The 22,588-nt window shown below is 43.4% G+C and overlaps 13 pseudogenes; all 13 read left to right on the plus strand.

Moving 5' to 3' along the window:
- The first annotated feature begins 1,253 nt into the window (after nucleotides 1–1,253).
- Nucleotides 1,254–1,517, plus strand: LOC130287649 (U2 spliceosomal RNA; annotated as a pseudogene).
- A 1,483-nt stretch (nucleotides 1,518–3,000) lies between these two features.
- Nucleotides 3,001–3,264, plus strand: LOC130290215 (U2 spliceosomal RNA; annotated as a pseudogene).
- A 1,471-nt stretch (nucleotides 3,265–4,735) lies between these two features.
- LOC130287650 (U2 spliceosomal RNA) lies at nucleotides 4,736–4,999 on the plus strand (annotated as a pseudogene).
- Nucleotides 5,000–6,465: 1,466 nt separating this feature from the next.
- Nucleotides 6,466–6,729, plus strand: LOC130286797 (U2 spliceosomal RNA; annotated as a pseudogene).
- A 1,489-nt stretch (nucleotides 6,730–8,218) lies between these two features.
- LOC130290216 (U2 spliceosomal RNA) lies at nucleotides 8,219–8,482 on the plus strand (annotated as a pseudogene).
- A 1,471-nt stretch (nucleotides 8,483–9,953) lies between these two features.
- LOC130287651 (U2 spliceosomal RNA) lies at nucleotides 9,954–10,217 on the plus strand (annotated as a pseudogene).
- A 1,466-nt stretch (nucleotides 10,218–11,683) lies between these two features.
- LOC130287652 (U2 spliceosomal RNA) lies at nucleotides 11,684–11,947 on the plus strand (annotated as a pseudogene).
- Nucleotides 11,948–13,421: 1,474 nt separating this feature from the next.
- On the plus strand, nucleotides 13,422–13,685 carry LOC130287653 (U2 spliceosomal RNA; annotated as a pseudogene).
- A 1,470-nt stretch (nucleotides 13,686–15,155) lies between these two features.
- Nucleotides 15,156–15,419, plus strand: LOC130286799 (U2 spliceosomal RNA; annotated as a pseudogene).
- Nucleotides 15,420–16,893: 1,474 nt separating this feature from the next.
- On the plus strand, nucleotides 16,894–17,157 carry LOC130287654 (U2 spliceosomal RNA; annotated as a pseudogene).
- A 1,470-nt stretch (nucleotides 17,158–18,627) lies between these two features.
- Nucleotides 18,628–18,891, plus strand: LOC130286800 (U2 spliceosomal RNA; annotated as a pseudogene).
- A 1,488-nt stretch (nucleotides 18,892–20,379) lies between these two features.
- LOC130286801 (U2 spliceosomal RNA) lies at nucleotides 20,380–20,643 on the plus strand (annotated as a pseudogene).
- A 1,463-nt stretch (nucleotides 20,644–22,106) lies between these two features.
- Nucleotides 22,107–22,370, plus strand: LOC130287655 (U2 spliceosomal RNA; annotated as a pseudogene).
- The last annotated feature ends 218 nt before the right edge of the window (nucleotides 22,371–22,588 follow it).

Consider the following 22,588-nt stretch of genomic DNA (forward strand, 5'->3'; position numbering starts at 1 on the left):
ATGACATGACAGGTAGCTGTCTTGTGGGTGGTGCTGAATCCTGTTAAATGACATGAGGGTCTCATGCCTATACACAAGGGTGTGTCATTGCTGTTGCTTGACCATGCATTGGTTTCTGTGGTCAGTGAATGATAAAAACAAAATTTACCATCCATTGATGGATGGGAAATCCGCCATGAGGCATTTGTTTTTAGAAACTGCTGCTCACAACCAATGTTGCAATGGAGTGTCTCCATCTGCTGGTGGTATTGGAAAGGCATTAGTGCTATGACAGGGTCTGAAGAAGAAGAAGAAGAAGAAGAAGACGGAAAAAAATATATATAAAAAGAAAAAGAGAGAGAGAGAGAGAGACTGACTTAGTGAGCGAGTGAGTGAGAGAGTGAGAGTGAGTGAGAGTGAATGAGTGAGTGATTGAGTGAGTGAGTGAGTGAGTGAGAACAAATGAGTTAAAGCAAGTGAGTGAGAGAGATCGAATGAATGAAAGTCTGAATGACAGAAAGAAAAAAGGATGAAGAAAGAAGCATGAAGAAAAAAAAATGTATATGGAGTTGCTGACATGAGTGCAATCTACAAAGCCGTTGAGGCTGATCCTCATGGGAGGATTATTGCACCAGGACCCTTAGCACTTTTAAAATGCCATTCAATGCCACGGGCTAGATGTAAACTGCAGATGACCATGTTGTGGTAGTTACCATGGATACCCAAGTGATGTGTGAGCTAACACATAGGCCCAACAGATTCCAAGAAGGCCAGAATCACCAGCGGCACCACCATCGATTGTCAGGTCACCCGGATTCAGCAAATACCAGAGTCCAAAATGATGCAGGTTTATACTGTTAATTTTCAGTTTATCGTTACAGTTGGTGTTATTCCATGTCGGAAGGGACGCAGCTACAGCCAGTGGGGTAACTAGAGACAGGCAGGCAGCTATGTGCAACAAAGGTAGGCGTGTTGTTTTCATATGCAGATCTGAAATATTGTCTTATATGCAAGAGGAGGAGTGATGGGGGTTCAGGCAAAAGCCAGGCTATGGATTGCATTGCTAAATGCTCCATCAGAGTGCAATGGTCGCCTGTCCTTTTTTTAAGTGATGATGTGGGTTTAGCCTGTGCTGTATGTATGTATGGGTGGCTGACTGCCACCCACCCAGAAAGTGTATGGGAGGCTGGTTGGCTGCCAGCCTTCCTTCCATTCCTATGAGTAATGTGAGTGCTCATGAAGGGGACATGGTTGGGTCCACCCCTTTCCCGGTTATCCCCTCTAGGCCTTTTGGCTTAGATCAAGTGTAAAAAAAGAAAGGATCTTGCGACAGATCGCATCCTGAGGCATGTTTTTTTTTGTGTGAATACTTGCACTTGGGTGACTTGTGAGCACATACTGATACATACGTTCCCTATCTGGGGACCATAAATTAAATGGATTTTTGAGAAAGGGAGCTGATTTGGAAGCTTGCTTCTGTCGCCCTATGCATTGACCCGATGTGGCAGTATCTTCGGGTAGTGAACAGTGCACCACCCCATTCCAGTGTTAAACAAGAAAGATTCTCATTTAATCCTCCGTGGGTGAGAATTTGAGTTTGAGAATTGGAGACCAAAATGATGAGTTGCACTGACTGGTTTATGAACGTCTATTCATTTAGCGTTTTAATGACCATGTTTGCACACTGATTGGTGTAAAAAAATAAAATAAAACTAAATAATAATAATCTAGCACACCTGTGCAGGTTTGACATGACATGACAGGTAGCTGTCTTGTGGGTGGTGCTGAATCCTGTTAAATGACATGAGGGTCTCATGCCTATACACAAGGGTGTGTCATTGCTGTTGCTTGACCATGCATTGGTTTCTGTGGTCAGTGAATGATAAAAACAAAATTTACCATCCATTGATGGATGGGAAATCCGCCATGAGGCATTTGTTTTTAGAAACTGCTGCTCACAACCAATGTTGCAATGGAGTGTCTCCATCTGCTGGTGGTATTGGAAAGGCATTAGTGCTATGACAGGGTCTGAAGAAGAAGAAGAAGAAGAAGAAGAAGAAGAAGACGGAAAAAAATATATATAAAAAGAAAAAGAGAGAGAGAGAGAGAGACTGACTTAGTGAGCGAGTGAGTGAGAGAGTGAGAGTGAGTGAGAGTGAATGAGTGAGTGAGTGATTGAGTGAGTGAGTGAGTGAGTGAGTGAGAACAAATGAGTTAAAGCAAGTGAGTGAGAGAGATCGAATGAATGAAAGTCTGAATGACAGAAAGAAAAAAGGATGAAGAAAGAAGCATGAAGAAAAAAAAATGTATATGGAGTTGCTGACATGAGTGCAATCTACAAAGCCGTTGAGGCTGATCCTCATGGGAGGATTATTGCACCAGGACCCTTAGCACTTTTAAAATGCCATTCAATGCCACGGGCTAGATGTAAACTGCAGATGACCATGTTGTGGTAGTTACCATGGATACCCAAGTGATGTGTGAGCTAACACATAGGCCCAACAGATTCCAAGAAGGCCAGAATCACCAGCGGCACCACCATCGATTGTCAGGTCACCCGGATTCAGCAAATACCAGAGTCCAAAATGATGCAGGTTTATACTGTTAATTTTCAGTTTATCGTTACAGTTGGTGTTATTCCATGTCGGAAGGGACGCAGCTACAGCCAGTGGGGTAACTAGAGACAGGCAGGCAGCTATGTGCAACAAAGGTAGGCGTGTTGTTTTCATATGCAGATCTGAAATATTGTCTTATATGCAAGAGGAGGAGTGATGGGGGTTCAGGCAAAAGCCAGGCTATGGATTGCATTGCTAAATGCTCCATCAGAGTGCAATGGTCGCCTGTCCTTTTTTTAAGTGATGATGTGGGTTTAGCCTGTGCTGTATGTATGTATGGGTGGCTGACTGCCACCCACCCAGAAAGTGTATGGGAGGCTGGTTGGCTGCCAGCCTTCCTTCCATTCCTATGAGTAATGTGAGTGCTCATGAAGGGGACATGGTTGGGTCCACCCCTTTCCCGGTTATCCCCTCTAGGCCTTTTGGCTTAGATCAAGTGTAAAAAAAGAAAGGATCTTGCGACAGATTGCATCCTGAGGCATGTTTTTTTTTGTGTGAATACTTGCACTTGGGTGACTTGTGAGCACATACTGATACATACGTTCCCTATCTGGGGACCATAAATTAAATGGATTTTTGAGAAAGGGAGCTGATTTGGAAGCTTGCTTCTGTCGCCCTATGCATTGACCCGATGTGGCAGTATCTTCGGGTAGTGAACAGTGCACCACCCCATTCCAGTGTTAAACAAGAAAGATTCTCATTTAATCCTCCGTGGGTGAGAATTTGAGTTTGAGAATTGGAGACCAAAATGATGAGTTGCACTGACTGGTTTATGAACGTCTATTCATTTAGCGTTTTAATGACCATGTTTGCACACTGATTGGTGTAAAAAAATAAAATAAAACTAAATAATAATAATCTAGCACACCTGTGCAGGTTTGACATGACATGACAGGTAGCTGTCTTGTGGGTGGTGCTGAATCCTGTTAAATGACATGAGGGTCTCATGCCTATACACAAGGGTGTGTCATTGCTGTTGCTTGACCATGCATTGGTTTCTGTGGTCAGTGAATGATAAAAACAAAATTTACCATCCATTGATGGATGGGAAATCCGCCATGAGGCATTTGTTTTTAGAAACTGCTGCTCACAACCAATGTTGCAATGGAGTGTCTCCATCTGCTGGTGGTATTGGAAAGGCATTAGTGCTATGACAGGGTCTGAAGAAGAAGAAGAAGAAGAAGAAGAAGACGGAAAAAAATATATATAAAAAGAAAAAGAGAGAGAGAGAGAGAGACTGACTTAGTGAGCGAGTGAGTGAGAGAGTGAGAGTGAGTGAGAGTGAATGAGTGAGTGAGTGATTGAGTGAGTGAGTGAGTGAGTGAGAACAAATGAGTTAAAGCAAGTGAGTGAGAGATCGAATGAATGAAAGTCTGAATGACAGAAAGAAAAAAGGATGAAGAAAGAAGCATGAAGAAAAAAAAATGTATATGGAGTTGCTGACATGAGTGCAATCTACAAAGCCGTTGAGGCTGATCCTCATGGGAGGATTATTGCACCAGGACCCTTAGCACTTTTAAAATGCCATTCAATGCCACGGGCTAGATGTAAACTGCAGATGACCATGTTGTGGTAGTTACCATGGATACCCAAGTGATGTGTGAGCTAACACATAGGCCCAACAGATTCCAAGAAGGCCAGAATCACCAGCGGCACCACCATCGATTGTCAGGTCACCCGGATTCAGCAAATACCAGAGTCCAAAATGATGCAGGTTTATACTGTTAATTTTCAGTTTATCGTTACAGTTGGTGTTATTCCATGTCGGAAGGGACGCAGCTACAGCCAGTGGGGTAACTAGAGACAGGCAGGCAGCTATGTGCAACAAAGGTAGGCGTGTTGTTTTCATATGCAGATCTGAAATATTGTCTTATATGCAAGAGGAGGAGTGATGGGGGTTCAGGCAAAAGCCAGGCTATGGATTGCATTGCTAAATGCTCCATCAGAGTGCAATGGTCGCCTGTCCTTTTTTTAAGTGATGATGTGGGTTTAGCCTGTGCTGTATGTATGTATGGGTGGCTGACTGCCACCCACCCAGAAAGTGTATGGGAGGCTGGTTGGCTGCCAGCCTTCCTTCCATTCCTATGAGTAATGTGAGTGCTCATGAAGGGGACATGGTTGGGTCCACCCCTTTCCCGGTTATCCCCTCTAGGCCTTTTGGCTTAGATCAAGTGTAAAAAAAGAAAGGATCTTGCGACAGATCGCATCCTGAGGCATGTTTTTTTTTGTGTGAATACTTGCACTTGGGTGACTTGTGAGCACATACTGATACATACGTTCCCTATCTGGGGACCATAAATTAAATGGATTTTTGAGAAAGGGAGCTGATTTGGAAGCTTGCTTCTGTCGCCCTATGCATTGACCCGATGTGGCAGTATCTTCGGGTAGTGAACAGTGCACCACCCCATTCCAGTGTTAAACAAGAAAGATTCTCATTTAATCCTCCGTGGGTGAGAATTTGAGTTTGAGAATTGGAGACCAAAATGATGAGTTGCACTGACTGGTTTATGAACGTCTATTCATTTAGCGTTTTAATGACCATGTTTGCACACTGATTGGTGTAAAAAAATAAAATAAAACTAAATAATAATAATCTAGCACACCTGTGCAGGTTTGACATGACATGACAGGTAGCTGTCTTGTGGGTGGTGCTGAATCCTGTTAAATGACATGAGGGTCTCATGCCTATACACAAGGGTGTGTCATTGCTGTTGCTTGACCATGCATTGGTTTCTGTGGTCAGTGAATGATAAAAACAAAATTTACCATCCATTGATGGATGGGAAATCCGCCATGAGGCATTTGTTTTTAGAAACTGCTGCTCACAACCAATGTTGCAATGGAGTGTCTCCATCTGCTGGTGGTATTGGAAAGGCATTAGTGCTATGACAGGGTCTGAAGAAGAAGAAGAAGAAGAAGAAGACGGAAAAAAATATATATAAAAAGAAAAAGAGAGAGAGAGAGAGAGACTGACTTAGTGAGCGAGTGAGTGAGAGAGTGAGAGTGAGTGAGAGTGAATGAGTGAGTGATTGAGTGAGTGAGTGAGTGAGTGAGAACAAATGAGTTAAAGCAAGTGAGTGAGAGAGATCGAATGAATGAAAGTCTGAATGACAGAAAGAAAAAAGGATGAAGAAAGAAGCATGAAGAAAAAAAAATGTATATGGAGTTGCTGACATGAGTGCAATCTACAAAGCCGTTGAGGCTGATCCTCATGGGAGGATTATTGCACCAGGACCCTTAGCACTTTTAAAATGCCATTCAATGCCACGGGCTAGATGTAAACTGCAGATGACCATGTTGTGGTAGTTACCATGGATACCCAAGTGATGTGTGAGCTAACACATAGGCCCAACAGATTCCAAGAAGGCCAGAATCACCAGCGGCACCACCATCGATTGTCAGGTCACCCGGATTCAGCAAATACCAGAGTCCAAAATGATGCAGGTTTATACTGTTCATTTTCAGTTTATCGTTACAGTTGGTGTTATTCCATGTCGGAAGGGACGCAGCTACAGCCAGTGGGGTAACTAGAGACAGGCAGGCAGCTATGTGCAACAAAGGTAGGCGTGTTGTTTTCATATGCAGATCTGAAATATTGTCTTATATGCAAGAGGAGGAGTGATGGGGGTTCAGGCAAAAGCCAGGCTATGGATTGCATTGCTAAATGCTCCATCAGAGTGCAATGGTCGCCTGTCCTTTTTTTAAGTGATGATGTGGGTTTAGCCTGTGCTGTATGTATGTATGGGTGGCTGACTGCCACCCACCCAGAAAGTGTATGGGAGGCTGGTTGGCTGCCAGCCTTCCTTCCATTCCTATGAGTAATGTGAGTGCTCATGAAGGGGACATGGTTGGGTCCACCCCTTTCCCGGTTATCCCCTCTAGGCCTTTTGGCTTAGATCAAGTGTAAAAAAAGAAAGGATCTTGCGACAGATCGCATCCTGAGGCACGTTTTTTTTTGTGTGAATACTTGCACTTGGGTGACTTGTGAGCACATACTGATACATACGTTCCCTATCTGGGGACCATAAATTAAATGGATTTTTGAGAAAGGGAGCTGATTTGGAAGCTTGCTTCTGTCGCCCTATGCATTGACCCGATGTGGCAGTATCTTCGGGTAGTGAACAGTGCACCACCCCATTCCAGTGTTAAACAAGAAAGATTCTCATTTAATCCTCCGTGGGTGAGAATTTGAGTTTGAGAATTGGAGACCAAAATGATGAGTTGCACTGACTGGTTTATGAACGTCTATTCATTTAGCGTTTTAATGACCATGTTTGCACACTGATTGGTGTAAAAAAATAAAATAAAACTAAATAATAATAATCTAGCACACCTGTGCAGGTTTGACATGACATGACAGGTAGCTGTCTTGTGGGTGGTGCTGAATCCTGTTAAATGACATGAGGGTCTCATGCCTATACACAAGGGTGTGTCATTGCTGTTGCTTGACCATGCATTGGTTTCTGTGGTCAGTGAATGATAAAAACAAAATTTACCATCCATTGATGGATGGGAAATCCGCCATGAGGCATTTGTTTTTAGAAACTGCTGCTCACAACCAATGTTGCAATGGAGTGTCTCCATCTGCTGGTGGTATTGGAAAGGCATTAGTGCTATGACAGGGTCTGAAGAAGAAGAAGAAGAAGAAGAAGAAGAAGAAGAAGAAGACGGAAAAAAATATATATAAAAAGAAAAAGAGAGAGAGAGAGAGAGACTGACTTAGTGAGCGAGTGAGTGAGAGAGTGAGAGTGAGTGAGAGTGAATGAGTGAGTGAGTGATTGAGTGAGTGAGTGAGTGAGTGAGTGAGAACAAATGAGTTAAAGCAAGTGAGTGAGAGAGATCGAATGAATGAAAGTCTGAATGACAGAAAGAAAAAAGGATGAAGAAAGAAGCATGAAGAAAAAAAAATGTATATGGAGTTGCTGACATGAGTGCAATCTACAAAGCCGTTGAGGCTGATCCTCATGGGAGGATTATTGCACCAGGACCCTTAGCACTTTTAAAATGCCATTCAATGCCACGGGCTAGATGTAAACTGCAGATGACCATGTTGTGGTAGTTACCATGGATACCCAAGTGATGTGTGAGCTAACACATAGGCCCAACAGATTCCAAGAAGGCCAGAATCACCAGCGGCACCACCATCGATTGTCAGGTCACCCGGATTCAGCAAATACCAGAGTCCAAAATGATGCAGGTTTATACTGTTAATTTTCAGTTTATCGTTACAGTTGGTGTTATTCCATGTCGGAAGGGACGCAGCTACAGCCAGTGGGGTAACTAGAGACAGGCAGGCAGCTATGTGCAACAAAGGTAGGCGTGTTGTTTTCATATGCAGATCTGAAATATTGTCTTATATGCAAGAGGAGGAGTGATGGGGGTTCAGGCAAAAGCCAGGCTATGGATTGCATTGCTAAATGCTCCATCAGAGTGCAATGGTCGCCTGTCCTTTTTTTAAGTGATGATGTGGGTTTAGCCTGTGCTGTATGTATGTATGGGTGGCTGACTGCCACCCACCCAGAAAGTGTATGGGAGGCTGGTTGGCTGCCAGCCTTCCTTCCATTCCTATGAGTAATGTGAGTGCTCATGAAGGGGACATGGTTGGGTCCACCCCTTTCCCGGTTATCCCCTCTAGGCCTTTTGGCTTAGATCAAGTGTAAAAAAAGAAAGGATCTTGCGACAGATTGCATCCTGAGGCATGTTTTTTTTTGTGTGAATACTTGCACTTGGGTGACTTGTGAGCACATACTGATACATACGTTCCCTATCTGGGGACCATAAATTAAATGGATTTTTGAGAAAGGGAGCTGATTTGGAAGCTTGCTTCTGTCGCCCTATGCATTGACCCGATGTGGCAGTATCTTCGGGTAGTGAACAGTGCACCACCCCATTCCAGTGTTAAACAAGAAAGATTCTCATTTAATCCTCCGTGGGTGAGAATTTGAGTTTGAGAATTGGAGACCAAAATGATGAGTTGCACTGACTGGTTTATGAACGTCTATTCATTTAGCGTTTTAATGACCATGTTTGCACACTGATTGGTGTAAAAAAATAAAATAAAACTAAATAATAATAATCTAGCACACCTGTGCAGGTTTGACATGACATGACAGGTAGCTGTCTTGTGGGTGGTGCTGAATCCTGTTAAATGACATGAGGGTCTCATGCCTATACACAAGGGTGTGTCATTGCTGTTGCTTGACCATGCATTGGTTTCTGTGGTCAGTGAATGATAAAAACAAAATTTACCATCCATTGATGGATGGGAAATCCGCCATGAGGCATTTGTTTTTAGAAACTGCTGCTCACAACCAATGTTGCAATGGAGTGTCTCCATCTGCTGGTGGTATTGGAAAGGCATTAGTGCTATGACAGGGTCTGAAGAAGAAGAAGAAGAAGAAGAAGAAGACGGAAAAAAATATATATAAAAAGAAAAAGAGAGAGAGAGAGAGAGACTGACTTAGTGAGCGAGTGAGTGAGAGAGTGAGAGTGAGTGAGAGTGAATGAGTGAGTGAGTGATTGAGTGAGTGAGTGAGTGAGTGAGAACAAATGAGTTAAAGCAAGTGAGTGAGAGATCGAATGAATGAAAGTCTGAATGACAGAAAGAAAAAAGGATGAAGAAAGAAGCATGAAGAAAAAAAAATGTATATGGAGTTGCTGACATGAGTGCAATCTACAAAGCCGTTGAGGCTGATCCTCATGGGAGGATTATTGCACCAGGACCCTTAGCACTTTTAAAATGCCATTCAATGCCACGGGCTAGATGTAAACTGCAGATGACCATGTTGTGGTAGTTACCATGGATACCCAAGTGATGTGTGAGCTAACACATAGGCCCAACAGATTCCAAGAAGGCCAGAATCACCAGCGGCACCACCATCGATTGTCAGGTCACCCGGATTCAGCAAATACCAGAGTCCAAAATGATGCAGGTTTATACTGTTAATTTTCAGTTTATCGTTACAGTTGGTGTTATTCCATGTCGGAAGGGACGCAGCTACAGCCAGTGGGGTAACTAGAGACAGGCAGGCAGCTATGTGCAACAAAGGTAGGCGTGTTGTTTTCATATGCAGATCTGAAATATTGTCTTATATGCAAGAGGAGGAGTGATGGGGGTTCAGGCAAAAGCCAGGCTATGGATTGCATTGCTAAATGCTCCATCAGAGTGCAATGGTCGCCTGTCCTTTTTTTAAGTGATGATGTGGGTTTAGCCTGTGCTGTATGTATGTATGGGTGGCTGACTGCCACCCACCCAGAAAGTGTATGGGAGGCTGGTTGGCTGCCAGCCTTCCTTCCATTCCTATGAGTAATGTGAGTGCTCATGAAGGGGACATGGTTGGGTCCACCCCTTTCCCGGTTATCCCCTCTAGGCCTTTTGGCTTAGATCAAGTGTAAAAAAAGAAAGGATCTTGCGACAGATCGCATCCTGAGGCATGTTTTTTTTTGTGTGAATACTTGCACTTGGGTGACTTGTGAGCACATACTGATACATACGTTCCCTATCTGGGGACCATAAATTAAATGGATTTTTGAGAAAGGGAGCTGATTTGGAAGCTTGCTTCTGTCGCCCTATGCATTGACCCGATGTGGCAGTATCTTCGGGTAGTGAACAGTGCACCACCCCATTCCAGTGTTAAACAAGAAAGATTCTCATTTAATCCTCCGTGGGTGAGAATTTGAGTTTGAGAATTGGAGACCAAAATGATGAGTTGCACTGACTGGTTTATGAACGTCTATTCATTTAGCGTTTTAATGACCATGTTTGCACACTGATTGGTGTAAAAAAATAAAATAAAACTAAATAATAATAATCTAGCACACCTGTGCAGGTTTGACATGACATGACAGGTAGCTGTCTTGTGGGTGGTGCTGAATCCTGTTAAATGACATGAGGGTCTCATGCCTATACACAAGGGTGTGTCATTGCTGTTGCTTGACCATGCATTGGTTTCTGTGGTCAGTGAATGATAAAAACAAAATTTACCATCCATTGATGGATGGGAAATCCGCCATGAGGCATTTGTTTTTAGAAACTGCTGCTCACAACCAATGTTGCAATGGAGTGTCTCCATCTGCTGGTGGTATTGGAAAGGCATTAGTGCTATGACAGGGTCTGAAGAAGAAGAAGAAGAAGAAGAAGACGGAAAAAAATATATATAAAAAGAAAAAGAGAGAGAGAGAGAGAGACTGACTTAGTGAGCGAGTGAGTGAGAGAGTGAGAGTGAGTGAGAGTGAATGAGTGAGTGATTGAGTGAGTGAGTGAGTGAGTGAGAACAAATGAGTTAAAGCAAGTGAGTGAGAGAGATCGAATGAATGAAAGTCTGAATGACAGAAAGAAAAAAGGATGAAGAAAGAAGCATGAAGAAAAAAAAATGTATATGGAGTTGCTGACATGAGTGCAATCTACAAAGCCGTTGAGGCTGATCCTCATGGGAGGATTATTGCACCAGGACCCTTAGCACTTTTAAAATGCCATTCAATGCCACGGGCTAGATGTAAACTGCAGATGACCATGTTGTGGTAGTTACCATGGATACCCAAGTGATGTGTGAGCTAACACATAGGCCCAACAGATTCCAAGAAGGCCAGAATCACCAGCGGCACCACCATCGATTGTCAGGTCACCCGGATTCAGCAAATACCAGAGTCCAAAATGATGCAGGTTTATACTGTTAATTTTCAGTTTATCGTTACAGTTGGTGTTATTCCATGTCGGAAGGGACGCAGCTACAGCCAGTGGGGTAACTAGAGACAGGCAGGCAGCTATGTGCAACAAAGGTAGGCGTGTTGTTTTCATATGCAGATCTGAAATATTGTCTTATATGCAAGAGGAGGAGTGATGGGGGTTCAGGCAAAAGCCAGGCTATGGATTGCATTGCTAAATGCTCCATCAGAGTGCAATGGTCGCCTGTCCTTTTTTTAAGTGATGATGTGGGTTTAGCCTGTGCTGTATGTATGTATGGGTGGCTGACTGCCACCCACCCAGAAAGTGTATGGGAGGCTGGTTGGCTGCCAGCCTTCCTTCCATTCCTATGAGTAATGTGAGTGCTCATGAAGGGGACATGGTTGGGTCCACCCCTTTCCCGGTTATCCCCTCTAGGCCTTTTGGCTTAGATCAAGTGTAAAAAAAGAAAGGATCTTGCGACAGATCGCATCCTGAGGCATGTTTTTTTTTGTGTGAATACTTGCACTTGGGTGACTTGTGAGCACATACTGATACATACGTTCCCTATCTGGGGACCATAAATTAAATGGATTTTTGAGAAAGGGAGCTGATTTGGAAGCTTGCTTCTGTCGCCCTATGCATTGACCCGATGTGGCAGTATCTTCGGGTAGTGAACAGTGCACCACCCCATTCCAGTGTTAAACAAGAAAGATTCTCATTTAATCCTCCGTGGGTGAGAATTTGAGTTTGAGAATTGGAGACCAAAATGATGAGTTGCACTGACTGGTTTATGAACGTCTATTCATTTAGCGTTTTAATGACCATGTTTGCACACTGATTGGTGTAAAAAAATAAAATAAAACTAAATAATAATAATCTAGCACACCTGTGCAGGTTTGACATGACATGACAGGTAGCTGTCTTGTGGGTGGTGCTGAATCCTGTTAAATGACATGAGGGTCTCATGCCTATACACAAGGGTGTGTCATTGCTGTTGCTTGACCATGCATTGGTTTCTGTGGTCAGTGAATGATAAAAACAAAATTTACCATCCATTGATGGATGGGAAATCCGCCATGAGGCATTTGTTTTTAGAAACTGCTGCTCACAACCAATGTTGCAATGGAGTGTCTCCATCTGCTGGTGGTATTGGAAAGGCATTAGTGCTATGACAGGGTCTGAAGAAGAAGAAGAAGAAGAAGAAGACGGAAAAAAAAATATATAAAAAGAAAAAGAGAGAGAGAGAGAGAGACTGACTTAGTGAGCGAGTGAGTGAGAGAGTGAGAGTGAGTGAGAGTGAATGAGTGAGTGAGTGATTGAGTGAGTGAGTGAGTGAGTGAGTGAGAACAAATGAGTTAAAGCAAGTGAGTGAGAGAGATCGAATGAATGAAAGTCTGAATGACAGAAAGAAAAAAGGATGAAGAAAGAAGCATGAAGAAAAAAAAATGTATATGGAGTTGCTGACATGAGTGCAATCTACAAAGCCGTTGAGGCTGATCCTCATGGGAGGATTATTGCACCAGGACCCTTAGCACTTTTAAAATGCCATTCAATGCCACGGGCTAGATGTAAACTGCAGATGACCATGTTGTGGTAGTTACCATGGATACCCAAGTGATGTGTGAGCTAACACATAGGCCCAACAGATTCCAAGAAGGCCAGAATCACCAGCGGCACCACCATCGATTGTCAGGTCACCCGGATTCAGCAAATACCAGAGTCCAAAATGATGCAGGTTTATACTGTTAATTTTCAGTTTATCGTTACAGTTGGTGTTATTCCATGTCGGAAGGGACGCAGCTACAGCCAGTGGGGTAACTAGAGACAGGCAGGCAGCTATGTGCAACAAAGGTAGGCGTGTTGTTTTCATATGCAGATCTGAAATATTGTCTTATATGCAAGAGGAGGAGTGATGGGGGTTCAGGCAAAAGCCAGGCTATGGATTGCATTGCTAAATGCTCCATCAGAGTGCAATGGTCGCCTGTCCTTTTTTTAAGTGATGATGTGGGTTTAGCCTGTGCTGTATGTATGTATGGGTGGCTGACTGCCACCCACCCAGAAAGTGTATGGGAGGCTGGTTGGCTGCCAGCCTTCCTTCCATTCCTATGAGTAATGTGAGTGCTCATGAAGGGGACATGGTTGGGTCCACCCCTTTCCCGGTTATCCCCTCTAGGCCTTTTGGCTTAGATCAAGTGTAAAAAAAGAAAGGATCTTGCGACAGATCGCATCCTGAGGCATGTTTTTTTTTGTGTGAATACTTGCACTTGGGTGACTTGTGAGCACATACTGATACATACGTTCCCTATCTGGGGACCATAAATTAAATGGATTTTTGAGAAAGGGAGCTGATTTGGAAGCTTGCTTCTGTCGCCCTATGCATTGACCCGATGTGGCAGTATCTTCGGGTAGTGAACAGTGCACCACCCCATTCCAGTGTTAAACAAGAAAGATTCTCATTTAATCCTCCGTGGGTGAGAATTTGAGTTTGAGAATTGGAGACCAAAATGATGAGTTGCACTGACTGGTTTATGAACGTCTATTCATTTAGCGTTTTAATGACCATGTTTGCACACTGATTGGTGTAAAAAAATAAAATAAAACTAAATAATAATAATCTAGCACACCTGTGCAGGTTTGACATGACATGACAGGTAGCTGTCTTGTGGGTGGTGCTGAATCCTGTTAAATGACATGAGGGTCTCATGCCTATACACAAGGGTGTGTCATTGCTGTTGCTTGACCATGCATTGGTTTCTGTGGTCAGTGAATGATAAAAACAAAATTTACCATCCATTGATGGATGGGAAATCCGCCATGAGGCATTTGTTTTTAGAAACTGCTGCTCACAACCAATGTTGCAATGGAGTGTCTCCATCTGCTGGTGGTATTGGAAAGGCATTAGTGCTATGACAGGGTCTGAAGAAGAAGAAGAAGAAGAAGAAGACGGAAAAAAATATATATAAAAAGAAAAAGAGAGAGAGAGAGAGAGACTGACTTAGTGAGCGAGTGAGTGAGAGAGTGAGAGTGAGTGAGAGTGAATGAGTGAGTGAGTGATTGAGTGAGTGAGTGAGTGAGTGAGAACAAATGAGTTAAAGCAAGTGAGTGAGAGAGATCGAATGAATGAAAGTCTGAATGACAGAAAGAAAAAAGGATGAAGAAAGAAGCATGAAGAAAAAAAAATGTATATGGAGTTGCTGACATGAGTGCAATCTACAAAGCCGTTGAGGCTGATCCTCATGGGAGGATTATTGCACCAGGACCCTTAGCACTTTTAAAATGCCATTCAATGCCACGGGCTAGATGTAAACTGCAGATGACCATGTTGTGGTAGTTACCATGGATACCCAAGTGATGTGTGAGCTAACACATAGGCCCAACAGATTCCAAGAAGGCCAGAATCACCAGCGGCACCACCATCGATTGTCAGGTCACCCGGATTCAGCAAATACCAGAGTCCAAAATGATGCAGGTTTATACTGTTAATTTTCAGTTTATCGTTACAGTTGGTGTTATTCCATGTCGGAAGGGACGCAGCTACAGCCAGTGGGGTAACTAGAGACAGGCAGGCAGCTATGTGCAACAAAGGTAGGCGTGTTGTTTTCATATGCAGATCTGAAATATTGTCTTATATGCAAGAGGAGGAGTGATGGGGGTTCAGGCAAAAGCCAGGCTATGGATTGCATTGCTAAATGCTCCATCAGAGTGCAATGGTCGCCTGTCCTTTTTTTAAGTGATGATGTGGGTTTAGCCTGTGCTGTATGTATGTATGGGTGGCTGACTGCCACCCACCCAGAAAGTGTATGGGAGGCTGGTTGGCTGCCAGCCTTCCTTCCATTCCTATGAGTAATGTGAGTGCTCATGAAGGGGACATGGTTGGGTCCACCCCTTTCCCGGTTATCCCCTCTAGGCCTTTTGGCTTAGATCAAGTGTAAAAAAAGAAAGGATCTTGCGACAGATCGCATCCTGAGGCACGTTTTTTTTTGTGTGAATACTTGCACTTGGGTGACTTGTGAGCACATACTGATACATACGTTCCCTATCTGGGGACCATAAATTAAATGGATTTTTGAGAAAGGGAGCTGATTTGGAAGCTTGCTTCTGTCGCCCTATGCATTGACCCGATGTGGCAGTATCTTCGGGTAGTGAACAGTGCACCACCCCATTCCAGTGTTAAACAAGAAAGATTCTCATTTAATCCTCCGTGGGTGAGAATTTGAGTTTGAGAATTGGAGACCAAAATGATGAGTTGCACTGACTGGTTTATGAACGTCTATTCATTTAGCGTTTTAATGACCATGTTTGCACACTGATTGGTGTAAAAAAATAAAATAAAACTAAATAATAATAATCTAGCACACCTGTGCAGGTTTGACATGACATGACAGGTAGCTGTCTTGTGGGTGGTGCTGAATCCTGTTAAATGACATGAGGGTCTCATGCCTATACACAAGGGTGTGTCATTGCTGTTGCTTGACCATGCATTGGTTTCTGTGGTCAGTGAATGATAAAAACAAAATTTACCATCCATTGATGGATGGGAAATCCGCCATGAGGCATTTGTTTTTAGAAACTGCTGCTCACAACCAATGTTGCAATGGAGTGTCTCCATCTGCTGGTGGTATTGGAAAGGCATTAGTGCTATGACAGGGTCTGAAGAAGAAGAAGAAGAAGAAGAAGACGGAAAAAAAAATATATAAAAAGAAAAAGAGAGAGAGAGAGAGAGACTGACTTAGTGAGCGAGTGAGTGAGAGAGTGAGAGTGAGTGAGAGTGAATGAGTGAGTGAGTGATTGAGTGAGTGAGTGAGTGAGTGAGTGAGAACAAATGAGTTAAAGCAAGTGAGTGAGAGAGATCGAATGAATGAAAGTCTGAATGACAGAAAGAAAAAAGGATGAAGAAAGAAGCATGAAGAAAAAAAAATGTATATGGAGTTGCTGACATGAGTGCAATCTACAAAGCCGTTGAGGCTGATCCTCATGGGAGGATTATTGCACCAGGACCCTTAGCACTTTTAAAATGCCATTCAATGCCACGGGCTAGATGTAAACTGCAGATGACCATGTTGTGGTAGTTACCATGGATACCCAAGTGATGTGTGAGCTAACACATAGGCCCAACAGATTCCAAGAAGGCCAGAATCACCAGCGGCACCACCATCGATTGTCAGGTCACCCGGATTCAGCAAATACCAGAGTCCAAAATGATGCAGGTTTATACTGTTAATTTTCAGTTTATCGTTACAGTTGGTGTTATTCCATGTCGGAAGGGACGCAGCTACAGCCAGTGGGGTAACTAGAGACAGGCAGGCAGCTATGTGCAACAAAGGTAGGCGTGTTGTTTTCATATGCAGATCTGAAATATTGTCTTATATGCAAGAGGAGGAGTGATGGGGGTTCAGGCAAAAGCCAGGCTATGGATTGCATTGCTAAATGCTCCATCAGAGTGCAATGGTCGCCTGTCCTTTTTTTAAGTGATGATGTGGGTTTAGCCTGTGCTGTATGTATGTATGGGTGGCTGACTGCCACCCACCCAGAAAGTGTATGGGAGGCTGGTTGGCTGCCAGCCTTCCTTCCATTCCTATGAGTAATGTGAGTGCTCATGAAGGGGACATGGTTGGGTCCACCCCTTTCCCGGTTATCCCCTCTAGGCCTTTTGGCTTAGATCAAGTGTAAAAAAAGAAAGGATCTTGCGACAGATCGCATCCTGAGGCATGTTTTTTTTTGTGTGAATACTTGCACTTGGGTGACTTGTGAGCACATACTGATACATACGTTCCCTATCTGGGGACCATAAATTAAATGGATTTTTGAGAAAGGGAGCTGATTTGGAAGCTTGCTTCTGTCGCCCTATGCATTGACCCGATGTGGCAGTATCTTCGGGTAGTGAACAGTGCACCACCCCATTCCAGTGTTAAACAAGAAAGATTCTCATTTAATCCTCCGTGGGTGAGAATTTGAGTTTGAGAATTGGAGACCAAAATGATGAGTTGCACTGACTGGTTTATGAACGTCTATTCATTTAGCGTTTTAATGACCATGTTTGCACACTGATTGGTGTAAAAAAATAAAATAAAACTAAATAATAATAATCTAGCACACCTGTGCAGGTTTGACATGACATGACAGGTAGCTGTCTTGTGGGTGGTGCTGAATCCTGTTAAATGACATGAGGGTCTCATGCCTATACACAAGGGTGTGTCATTGCTGTTGCTTGACCATGCATTGGTTTCTGTGGTCAGTGAATGATAAAAACAAAATTTACCATCCATTGATGGATGGGAAATCCGCCATGAGGCATTTGTTTTTAGAAACTGCTGCTCACAACCAATGTTGCAATGGAGTGTCTCCATCTGCTGGTGGTATTGGAAAGGCATTAGTGCTATGACAGGGTCTGAAGAAGAAGAAGAAGAAGAAGAAGACGGAAAAAAATATATATAAAAAGAAAAAGAGAGAGAGAGAGAGAGACTGACTTAGTGAGCGAGTGAGTGAGAGAGTGAGAGTGAGTGAGAGTGAATGAGTGAGTGAGTGATTGAGTGAGTGAGTGAGTGAGTGAGAACAAATGAGTTAAAGCAAGTGAGTGAGAGAGATCGAATGAATGAAAGTCTGAATGACAGAAAGAAAAAAGGATGAAGAAAGAAGCATGAAGAAAAAAAAATGTATATGGAGTTGCTGACATGAGTGCAATCTACAAAGCCGTTGAGGCTGATCCTCATGGGAGGATTATTGCACCAGGACCCTTAGCACTTTTAAAATGCCATTCAATGCCACGGGCTAGATGTAAACTGCAGATGACCATGTTGTGGTAGTTACCATGGATACCCAAGTGATGTGTGAGCTAACACATAGGCCCAACAGATTCCAAGAAGGCCAGAATCACCAGCGGCACCACCATCGATTGTCAGGTCACCCGGATTCAGCAAATACCAGAGTCCAAAATGATGCAGGTTTATACTGTTAATTTTCAGTTTATCGTTACAGTTGGTGTTATTCCATGTCGGAAGGGACGCAGCTACAGCCAGTGGGGTAACTAGAGACAGGCAGGCAGCTATGTGCAACAAAGGTAGGCGTGTTGTTTTCATATGCAGATCTGAAATATTGTCTTATATGCAAGAGGAGGAGTGATGGGGGTTCAGGCAAAAGCCAGGCTATGGATTGCATTGCTAAATGCTCCATCAGAGTGCAATGGTCGCCTGTCCTTTTTTTAAGTGATGATGTGGGTTTAGCCTGTGCTGTATGTATGTATGGGTGGCTGACTGCCACCCACCCAGAAAGTGTATGGGAGGCTGGTTGGCTGCCAGCCTTCCTTCCATTCCTATGAGTAATGTGAGTGCTCATGAAGGGGACATGGTTGGGTCCACCCCTTTCCCGGTTATCCCCTCTAGGCCTTTTGGCTTAGATCAAGTGTAAAAAAAGAAAGGATCTTGCGACAGATCGCATCCTGAGGCACGTTTTTTTTTGTGTGAATACTTGCACTTGGGTGACTTGTGAGCACATACTGATACATACGTTCCCTATCTGGGGACCATAAATTAAATGGATTTTTGAGAAAGGGAGCTGATTTGGAAGCTTGCTTCTGTCGCCCTATGCATTGACCCGATGTGGCAGTATCTTCGGGTAGTGAACAGTGCACCACCCCATTCCAGTGTTAAACAAGAAAGATTCTCATTTAATCCTCCGTGGGTGAGAATTTGAGTTTGAGAATTGGAGACCAAAATGATGAGTTGCACTGACTGGTTTATGAACGTCTATTCATTTAGCGTTTTAATGACCATGTTTGCACACTGATTGGTGTAAAAAAATAAAATAAAACTAAATAATAATAATCTAGCACACCTGTGCAGGTTTGACATGACATGACAGGTAGCTGTCTTGTGGGTGGTGCTGAATCCTGTTAAATGACATGAGGGTCTCATGCCTATACACAAGGGTGTGTCATTGCTGTTGCTTGACCATGCATTGGTTTCTGTGGTCAGTGAATGATAAAAACAAAATTTACCATCCATTGATGGATGGGAAATCCGCCATGAGGCATTTGTTTTTAGAAACTGCTGCTCACAACCAATGTTGCAATGGAGTGTCTCCATCTGCTGGTGGTATTGGAAAGGCATTAGTGCTATGACAGGGTCTGAAGAAGAAGAAGAAGAAGAAGAAGAAGAAGAAGAAGACGGAAAAAAATATATATAAAAAGAAAAAGAGAGAGAGAGAGAGAGACTGACTTAGTGAGCGAGTGAGTGAGAGAGTGAGAGTGAGTGAGAGTGAATGAGTGAGTGAGTGATAGTGATTGAGTGAGTGAGTGAGTGAGTGAGAACAAATGAGTTAAAGCAAGTGAGTGAGAGAGATCGAATGAATGAAAGTCTGAATGACAGAAAGAAAAAAGGATGAAGAAAGAAGCATGAAGAAAAAAAAATGTATATGGAGTTGCTGACATGAGTGCAATCTACAAAGCCGTTGAGGCTGATCCTCATGGGAGGATTATTGCACCAGGACCCTTAGCACTTTTAAAATGCCATTCAATGCCACGGGCTAGATGTAAACTGCAGATGACCATGTTGTGGTAGTTACCATGGATACCCAAGTGATGTGTGAGCTAACACATAGGCCCAACAGATTCCAAGAAGGCCAGAATCACCAGCGGCACCACCATCGATTGTCAGGTCACCCGGATTCAGCAAATACCAGAGTCCAAAATGATGCAGGTTTATACTGTTAATTTTCAGTTTATCGTTACAGTTGGTGTTATTCCATGTCGGAAGGGACGCAGCTACAGCCAGTGGGGTAACTAGAGACAGGCAGGCAGCTATGTGCAACAAAGGTAGGCGTGTTGTTTTCATATGCAGATCTGAAATATTGTCTTATATGCAAGAGGAGGAGTGATGGGGGTTCAGGCAAAAGCCAGGCTATGGATTGCATTGCTAAATGCTCCATCAGAGTGCAATGGTCGCCTGTCCTTTTTTTAAGTGATGATGTGGGTTTAGCCTGTGCTGTATGTATGTATGGGTGGCTGACTGCCACCCACCCAGAAAGTGTATGGGAGGCTGGTTGGCTGCCAGCCTTCCTTCCATTCCTATGAGTAATGTGAGTGCTCATGAAGGGGACATGGTTGGGTCCACCCCTTTCCCGGTTATCCCCTCTAGGCCTTTTGGCTTAGATCAAGTGTAAAAAAAGAAAGGATCTTGCGACAGATCGCATCCTGAGGCACGTTTTTTTTTGTGTGAATACTTGCACTTGGGTGACTTGTGAGCACATACTGATACATACGTTCCCTATCTGGGGACCATAAATTAAATGGATTTTTGAGAAAGGGAGCTGATTTGGAAGCTTGCTTCTGTCGCCCTATGCATTGACCCGATGTGGCAGTATCTTCGGGTAGTGAACAGTGCACCACCCCATTCCAGTGTTAAACAAGAAAGATTCTCATTTAATCCTCCGTGGGTGAGAATTTGAGTTTGAGAATTGGAGACCAAAATGATGAGTTGCACTGACTGGTTTATGAACGTCTATTCATTTAGCGTTTTAATGACCATGTTTGCACACTGATTGGTGTAAAAAAATAAAATAAAACTAAATAATAATAATCTAGCACACCTGTGCAGGTTTGACATGACATGACAGGTAGCTGTCTTGTGGGTGGTGCTGAATCCTGTTAAATGACATGAGGGTCTCATGCCTATACACAAGGGTGTGTCATTGCTGTTGCTTGACCATGCATTGGTTTCTGTGGTCAGTGAATGATAAAAACAAAATTTACCATCCATTGATGGATGGGAAATCCGCCATGAGGCATTTGTTTTTAGAAACTGCTGCTCACAACCAATGTTGCAATGGAGTGTCTCCATCTGCTGGTGGTATTGGAAAGGCATTAGTGCTATGACAGGGTCTGAAGAAGAAGAAGAAGAAGAAGACGGAAAAAAATATATATAAAAAGAAAAAGAGAGAGAGAGAGAGAGACTGACTTAGTGAGCGAGTGAGTGAGAGAGTGAGAGTGAGTGAGAGTGAATGAGTGAGTGAGTGATTGAGTGAGTGAGTGAGTGAGAACAAATGAGTTAAAGCAAGTGAGTGAGAGAGATCGAATGAATGAAAGTCTGAATGACAGAAAGAAAAAAGGATGAAGAAAGAAGCATGAAGAAAAAAAAATGTATATGGAGTTGCTGACATGAGTGCAATCTACAAAGCCGTTGAGGCTGATCCTCATGGGAGGATTATTGCACCAGGACCCTTAGCACTTTTAAAATGCCATTCATTGCCACGGGCTAGATGTAAACTGCAGATGACCATGTTGTGGTAGTTACCATGGATACCCAAGTGATGTGTGAGCTAACACATAGGCCCAACAGATTCCAAGAAGGCCAGAATCACCAGCGGCACCACCATCGATTGTCAGGTCACCCGGATTCAGCAAATACCAGAGTCCAAAATGATGCAGGTTTATACTGTTAATTTTCAGTTTATCGTTACAGTTGGTGTTATTCCATGTCGGAAGGGACGCAGCTACAGCCAGTGGGGTAACTAGAGACAGGCAGGCAGCTATGTGCAACAAAGGTAGGCGTGTTGTTTTCATATGCAGATCTGAAATATTGTCTTATATGCAAGAGGAGGAGTGATGGGGGTTCAGGCAAAAGCCAGGCTATGGATTGCATTGCTAAATGCTCCATCAGAGTGCAATGGTCGCCTGTCCTTTTTTTAAGTGATGATGTGGGTTTAGCCTGTGCTGTATGTATGTATGGGTGGCTGACTGCCACCCACCCAGAAAGTGTATGGGAGGCTGGTTGGCTGCCAGCCTTCCTTCCATTCCTATGAGTAATGTGAGTGCTCATGAAGGGGACATGGTTGGGTCCACCCCTTTCCCGGTTATCCCCTCTAGGCCTTTTGGCTTAGATCAAGTGTAAAAAAAGAAAGGATCTTGCGACAGATCGCATCCTGAGGCATGTTTTTTTTTGTGTGAATACTTGCACTTGGGTGACTTGTGAGCACATACTGATACATACGTTCCCTATCTGGGGACCATAAATTAAATGGATTTTTGAGAAAGGGAGCTGATTTGGAAGCTTGCTTCTGTCGCCCTATGCATTGACCCGATGTGGCAGTATCTTCGGGTAGTGAACAGTGCACCACCCCATTCCAGTGTTAAACAAGAAAGATTCTCATTTAATCCTCCGTGGGTGAGAATTTGAGTTTGAGAATTGGAGACCAAAATGATGAGTTGCACTGACTGGTTTATGAACGTCTATTCATTTAGCGTTTTAATGACCATGTTTGCACACTGATTGGTGTAAAAAAATAAAATAAAACTAAATAATAATAATCTAGCACACCTGTGCAGGTTTGACATGAC

The sequence above is a fragment of the Hyla sarda genome, chromosome 8 (genome assembly GCF_029499605.1).
Source record: "Hyla sarda isolate aHylSar1 chromosome 8, aHylSar1.hap1, whole genome shotgun sequence".
Lineage (NCBI taxonomy): Eukaryota > Metazoa > Chordata > Amphibia > Anura > Hylidae > Hyla > Hyla sarda.